Raw genomic sequence first — 7,964 nt, forward strand, 5'->3', positions numbered from 1 at the left:
CGCCTACCGGACTGCCATCTCCGGCCTCCGCCTTGAGGATGTCCCTCTCGGCCCCAATGGAGCGACAATTTTGTGCGACGTGTCATTGGGCCAACCACGCCCCATCGTGCCTGCTGCCTGGCGCAGGCGGATTTTCGATGTAATCCACGGGTTGGCTCACCCATCCATCCGGACGACAGTCGCACTGGTGGCCACACGGTTCATGTGGCACGGTCTCCGCAAGCAGGTTGGCAATTGGGCCCGCACCTGCGTCGCGTGCCAGACGGCGAAGATCCAGCGCCACGTCCGGGCGCCTCTCCAGCAAATCGGCCTGCCAAACCGCCGATTTGACCACCTGCACGTGGACATTGTGGGTCCCCTCCCGACTTCGAGGGGCATTACTCACCTCCTCACGGTGGTTGACAGGTTCACCCGGTGGCCAGAGGCCATACCATTGACCGACACGTCCACGGCCACGTGTGCTCGAGCGTTGGCTGCAAATTGGATCGCACGCTTTGGGGTGCCGGTGGACCTTACATCAGACCGGGGACCACAGTTCACCTCTGAGTTGTGGTCAGCCATGGCTGAGCTGTTAGGGGTTTGGCTTCACCACACCACGGCCTACCATCCGCAGGCTAACGGCCTGGTGGAGAGGTTCCACCGGCAGCTCAAGGCTGCGTTGAAGGCACGACTCTCCGGCCCCGATTGGATGGACGCACTGCCGTGGGTCTTATTAGGCATCCGGACGGCACCCAAGGAGGACCTCGCAACGTCATCAGCCGAGCTCGTCTACGGGTCGCCGCTCACCGTGCCCGGGGAGTTCGTGCCCTCATCGCCGGGGCAGCAGGAACCGTCCTCGTCCACCCTACAGCGCCTTCGTGAGCGAGTGGGAAAACTGGCACCCGTCCCTACGTCTCACCATGGGACGTTCCACCCGCACGTCCCATTGGCCCTTCGAGATTGTGCCTACGTTTTTCTCCGCCGCGACGCCCATCGAGCACAGCTTCAGAGACCTTATGAGGGCCCTTTCAAGGTGCTGAAGCACGGTGAGACAACTTTTGTGTTGGACATGGGGGGCCGACCGGAGGCCGTGTCAATTAATCGCCTCAAGCCAGCGCACTTGGACATTGACCAGCCGGTGCGGGTTGCACAGCCTCGGCCGCGCGGGCGCCCCCCTTTACAAGTGCCTCCAACACCGCACCCGCCGATCCCCTCATCTCGACCGGTATTTGTACCCCCTTCTCCGCCCCCGTTTGTCCCTCCAGCAGTGCCCCCGCCAGCCCCCCCGGTTGTCCCTTCAGCTGAGCCCCCGCCAGACCCCCCGTCGGACGGGTACCGTACACGGTTCGGTCGACTAGTGCGACCACCGGTGCGCTTCGTGCCTCTGGTTCTGGGGGGGGGTCCTGTGGCGGCTCCCGAGGGTCGGACCATACCACTCACGACCCCTCGGCACGGGAATGGGTCGAGCCAAGGAGGCGGACTTCGGCCGGGAGTATAAAGGTCAAGGACCGCATGACTCTCATTCCCTTTTGGAGTTCCAGAGATACAGTAAACACGCTTTTGTTAACCTTGCCTACTTGTCGTTCTTTTGGCCTACTTGGCCCACTACACTGTGATCTTAATGAATGTGCAACATGTGACTGTGTAAGTGTTAAATAACAAAGTAATCTCAATCAAAGGATCAACCAAGGTTCTGCAGTCCTGTCTCATGCTGTCATGAATGGTTGTGGACAACTAGAAGAAGGAGGCTCATCCTGTGCAGATGGGCAAAACAAAGCTGAAGAGTTTCCATCTTCTCAAGGTACCCATTATTAAAGAAGTTAATTAACAGTAACATTGACCAGGAATTCTTGTGCACCACATTCTTGTGCCACAGTATGGAAGCACTCGTATCAGTCCATCATTCTGAGCTGACCATTAAGCACCCATTGACACTGCTTGTCATACTGAAGATATTGCTACCAGCATTAGCTGTGCCTACAGTATAATGGTTCCAATGTTGTTGCCACTGCTACTTAACCAAGAAAATACGTAGGTACACCCTGTTCACAAAAAGCAGGGTTAATATTCTTTGGCAGTCTCTTGGGATTGAAAGATGACATTTCCATTTCCGTAGTTCATAGGAATGGGAGTTGATGCTGCATTGTGAATTCTCTAATAAGGGGGGTGACTTGTAAACCAACTTACCTGTGGTTTTGGTCCAGGACATTTGAAGACCAAACTCTGTCGGACTGGCTTGGCACAAACATTCTTGGAAACATGCACACTATAAGCATATAAACATTCACTCTGGCCACATTTAGACATATAACATATATAACATATAACAACTACAGCATGGAAACAGGCCTGTCTGGCCCTACCAGTCCACGCCGACCATTCTCCCTGACCTAGTCTCATCTACCTGCACTCAGACCATAACCCTCCAATCCCCTCCTATCCATATACCTATCCAATTTACTCTTAAATAATAAAATCGAGCCAGCCTCCACCACTTCCACCGGAAGCCCATTCCATACAGCCACAACCCTCTGAGTAAAGAAGTTCCCCCTCATGTTACCCCTAAACCTTTGTCCCTCAATTCTGAAGCTATGTCCCCTTGTTGGAATCTTCCCCACTCTCAAAGGGAAAAGCCTACCCACGTCAACTCTGTCCGTCCCTCTCAAAATTTTAAAAACCTCTATCAAGTCCCCCCTCAACCTTCTACGCTCCAAAGAATAAAGACCCAACCTGTTCAACCTCTCTCTGTAGCCAAAGTGCTGAAACCCAGGCAACATTCTAGTAAATCTCCTCTGTACCCTCTCCATTTTGTCGACATCCTTCCTATAATTTGGCGACCAGAACTGCACACCATACTCCAGATTTGGCCTCACCAATGCCCTGTACAATTTCAACATTACATCCCAACTTCTATACTCGATGCTCTGATTTATAAAGGCAAGCATACCAAACGCCTTCTTCACCACCCTATCCACATGAGATTCCACCTTCAGGGAACAATGCACAGTTATTCCCAGATCCCTCTGTTCCACTGCATTCCTCAATTCCCTACCATTTACCCTGTACGTCCTATTTTGATTTGTCCTACCAAAATGCAGCACCTCACACTTATCAGCATTAAACTCCATCTGCCATCTTTCAGCCCACCCTTCCAAAAGGCCCAAGTCTCTCTGTAGACTTTGAAAATCTACCTCACTATCAACTACTCCACCTATCTTAGTATCATCTGCATATTTACTAATCCAATTTGCCACACCATCATCCAGATCATTAATGTAAATGACAAACAACAGTGGACCCAACACAGATCCTTGGGGCACTCCACTAGACACTGGCCTCCAACCTGACATACAATTGTCAACCGTTACCCTCTGGTATCTCCCATTCAGCCATTGTTGAATCCATCTTGTAGCCTCACTATTAATACCCAACGATTTAACCTTCTTAATCAACCTTCCATGTGGAACCTTGTCAAATGCCTTACTGAAGTCCATATAGACAACATCCACAGCCTTGCCCTTATCAATTTCCCTGGTAACCTCTTCAAAAAATTCAAGAAGATTAGTCAAACATGACCTTCCAGGCACAAATCCATGTTGACTGTTTCTAATCAGGCCTTGATTATCCAAATAATTATGTATATTGTCCCTAAGTATCTTTTCCATTAATTTTCCCACCACAGACGTCAAACTAATAGGTCTATAATTGCTAGGTTTACTTTTAGAACCTTTTTTAAACAAAGGCACAACATGCGCAATGCGCCAATCTTCCGGCACCATCCCTGTTTCTAATGACGTTTGAAATATTTCCGTCATAGCCCCTGCTATTTCTGCACTAACTTCCCTCAATGTCCTAGGGAATATCCTATCAGGACCTGGAGACTTATCCACTTTTATATTCTTCAAAAGTGTCCGTACTTCCTCTTCTTTAATCCTCCTAATTTCCATCACTACTCTACTTGTTTCGCTTACCTCACATAATTCAATATCCTTCTCCTCGGTAAATACCGAAGAAAAGAAATTGTTTAATATCTCCCCCATTTCTTCCGGCTCAGCACATAGCTGTCCACTCTGACTCTCTAATGGACCAATTTTATCCCTCACTATCCTTTTGCTATTGACATATCTGTAGAACCCCTTGGGGTTTACTTTTACATTACTTGCCAAAGCAGCCTCATATCTTTTTTTTGCTTTTCTAATTTCCTTTTTAAGATTCCTTTTACATTCTTTATATTCCTCAAGAACCTCATTTACTCCCTGCCGCTTATATTTATTGTATATCTCCCTCTTTTTCCGAACCAAGTGTCCAATTTCCCTGGAAAACCACGGCTCTTTCAAATTATTATTCTTTCCTTTCCACCGAACAGGGACATAAAGACTCTGTACTCTCAAAATTTCACCTTTAAATATCCTCCATTTCTCTATTATATCCTTTTCATAAAACAACAATTTCCATTTCACTCCTTTTAAATCCTTTCTCATCTCCTCAAAATTAGCCTTTCTCCAATCCAAAATCTCAACCCTTGGTCCAGATTTGACCTTCTCCATAATGATATTGAAACTAATGGCATTATGATCACTAGACCCAAAGTGCTCCTCAACACATACCTCCGTCACCTGACCCATCTCATTTCCTAACAGGAGGTCCAACACTGCCCCTTCTCTGGTAGGCACCTCTACGTATTGCTGCAAAAAACTATCCTGCACATGATCACACTATTTACTCCAGTGCCATTTTCTCACATTCCTTCCCTCCTATTTCTCCACTCCCACCCTGCATTAGCATCACTAACTTGACAAATATAATCTAATGGCTATCATCACCTGTCGATCCAGCAATATTACAGAAAATGTCTTTAAAATTGCTTCCACAAAAATACAAGGAAATAGTAGGAGTAGTCCCTCAGGCCTGCCCTGCCATTCACCATGGCCAATCTTTGCCAGCCTCAACCCCTGTTGCCAAAAGCCCTCCATTCCTCAACTATGAATCTATCGCCTCTTTAAACTTATCCTAATGTTCTGGTTTCCACTTCTGCCCAGGGGCAGTGAATTCTAGAGAATCTCAACCCTCTTAGAGAAGAAATGTCCATGGCACCTTTGTTTTAAATGACTGGGCCCTTAATTTTGTCGATATTCCCCCTAGTTCATGACTCTCCCACTGGTGGATTTTTTTTTCCCCATTTGATGTTACTTTTACAATGTTATCTGTTCAATGTCAGCATCATTACATCACTTGACTTAGATGCACAGAATCTCTTGCCCAGAGTAGGGGAATCGAGGACCAGAGGACATATGTTCAAGGTGAAGGGGAAAAGATTTAATAGGAATCTTTTTCAAACAAAGGTGTATGGAACAAGCTGCCAGAGGAGGTAGTTGAGGCTGGAGTAGTTATCCCACCATTTAAGAAACAGTTAGACAGGTACATGGATAGGACAAGTTTGGAGGGATATGGACCAAGCACAGGCAGGTGGGACTAGTGTAGCTGGGACATGTTGGCCTGTGTGGGCAAGTTGGGCCTGTTTCCACACTGTATCATTCTGACTTCAGGTCTCATTATAGCTGCAGAACTAAAACAGGGCTAAATACCTGGGATAATTTGAGATAATCTGCCCTTGTCATCAAGGTACCATTTGGCTGAATTTTTTTATCAAGGACTCCGAGTAAAACTGAAGTTAGAAAGAAATGTTTATTAAAACTACATGCTACCATACTTGCCATACTACCAAACTATTCTACGCTTAAGCACATCCTCACTGGGTGTAAAGTAAGCCTCTCCCAAGGACGGTACACCTGGAGACATAATCAAGTGCTCAAATGCCTGGCAGCGACTCTGGAAAGCAAAAGAACAACCAACAATGCCCTGCCGCCCAGAACAACCAACCCAGTTATGCCAATTGCCTTTGTTCGGGAGGGGGAACAAAAGCAACAGAAAATTCCACCAAGGACAAGGTTTGGACAGCTGGAGGCAGCCCGGGACTGGCAGATGCTGGTGGATGTGGACCAACGGCTTACAGTTCCACCAGAGATAGCCATCACCAACTTGAGGCCTGATCTTGTCCTCTGGTCCAACTCTCAGCGCATGGTGTATTTTGTGGAGCTCACAGTCCCTTGGCAGGATGCTGTGCAGGAAGCCTTTGAAAGAAAGAAACTGCGCTACACAGAGCTTGCAGCGGAGGCAGAACAGCGGGGCTGGAGAGCAAAGATCTGCCCGGTAGAAGTTGGATGTTGAGGATTTGTGGCAACATCTACCGTAAGACTGATGAAGGACCTGGGGATCAGCGGACAAGCCCTACGCCAGGCTATCAAGGAAACATCACAGGTGGCAGAGCGGAGTAGCCAGTGGCTCTGGCTGAAGAGGAAAGGCCCAATCTGGTCTCCCAAATAAGCCGGCTAGGCAGATGTAGAGGGGGGTGGTTCTGGGACGCCAGAATGCACTGCTGAGCCTACTGGAGACGTCGTGGGTCCAATCAGCGAAACGTCGATGAAAGTAGGTGCCCACTTGATAACCCCAATGATGTGTCTGCCTAGCCTTTCTCAACATCGGATGAGCATAGGTGAGTGCATAAGCCTCCCATCACCACCGGGAGCAAATTGACATTTGGCACTTTGGATTTCTAACATCTTGTCCTGTGTATTTGGAAACATAGCTACTACTCTCCACAATACAAGAAACAGAAGCAAGAGAAGCATTCTGTCTCCTGCCTTGCCATTCAATAAAATCATGGCTGATCTTTTACCTCATGTTTTCTGTACCACTCCTGGATCCAATGATTCCCTTGATATCTTAAACAAATCTTATCAATCTTTTTCTTGCAACTGAGCTTTCCCAGCCTTCGTGGTTAGAAAATTCCAAAAATGCAGTCTTGGTGAATAAATATCTTCTAATTAATCTAACTGCCTGATGCCTTAATTTGAGACTTGACTACTGGTTCTCAACACTAGCCAGAAGTAAACATCATTCAGCATCAAGTCCACCAAACTCCGTGAGAATTTTGTGCACTTTAATTAAATCATCGTTAATTTAGCTAATTGGAAGTGCATACCTGATCTGCTTAATCTCTCTCTCAATAAAACCAACTTGTCACTCTAAAATTAATCTGGTGAATTTTTTGTCCTTTCTCTAATTTAATGTATTTCCTCTTGTCCAAATACTCCTCGCTGTCTGGTTCAAAGCTTCATCTACAGCCCTAATTAATTGTTTGATTCACGAAGTCACTGATTCCAGCCAATTCAGAAAAAATCTGTCCCAGCAGAATAACTCCCTCTTTCCCCAGGTGCCTTAAGATGTTGCTTCAGGATTGAAACCTTGATCCAACCATCTTCAGCTGCTTCAATGAACATACCTCCTCAAAAAGTCAGATGTTAAACTTATCTATTGTTAACTCCATCATGTACATTTCCATTCCCTACACTAAAGAAAGCAGCTACGATGGAATGCTGTCAAATCTGAATAATATCTGATGGATGGCAGGTGCCATTTGTACAACATGTCATTCAACTCCCACCTCCAGCAAGATAGAGTCTTAGCACCATCTTTAGACATTTAACAGAATTACCATAGGCAGACGAGCAATATCCCGAGGATCATCAGAGACCAGAACTTAAACTGGATAAGATGCATAAATACGTTAGCCACAAGAATAGGTCAGAGGCATGACTAACCCAATATAAATCCAAGCTACTCAGTCACTCTGCTCCTTATGATAAATACTCTACACTTTTACATTTTCCTTGATGCTATCTACCTCCTTACTAAATAATCTGGGTTTAAACTAAAATATGGGTAACAAATCAGCCACAACCTCTGTAATTCACTGCATGGTGAGCTCAAGTATGTCTTTGTGCTTTTAAGGGCTGATGGAAAAGGAGAAAAATAATGAATTCATCTTTACATGTCTCTGATGACACTTCTAGTTGAGTATTGTGTGGAGCAGGATGTGGTTTGCCATTCTGTCTTTGCATAACTCATGATCAACATTGAGTAAG

The sequence above is a fragment of the Rhinoraja longicauda genome, chromosome 3 (genome assembly GCF_053455715.1).
Source record: "Rhinoraja longicauda isolate Sanriku21f chromosome 3, sRhiLon1.1, whole genome shotgun sequence".
NCBI classification, from domain to species: Eukaryota; Metazoa; Chordata; class Chondrichthyes; order Rajiformes; family Arhynchobatidae; genus Rhinoraja; species Rhinoraja longicauda.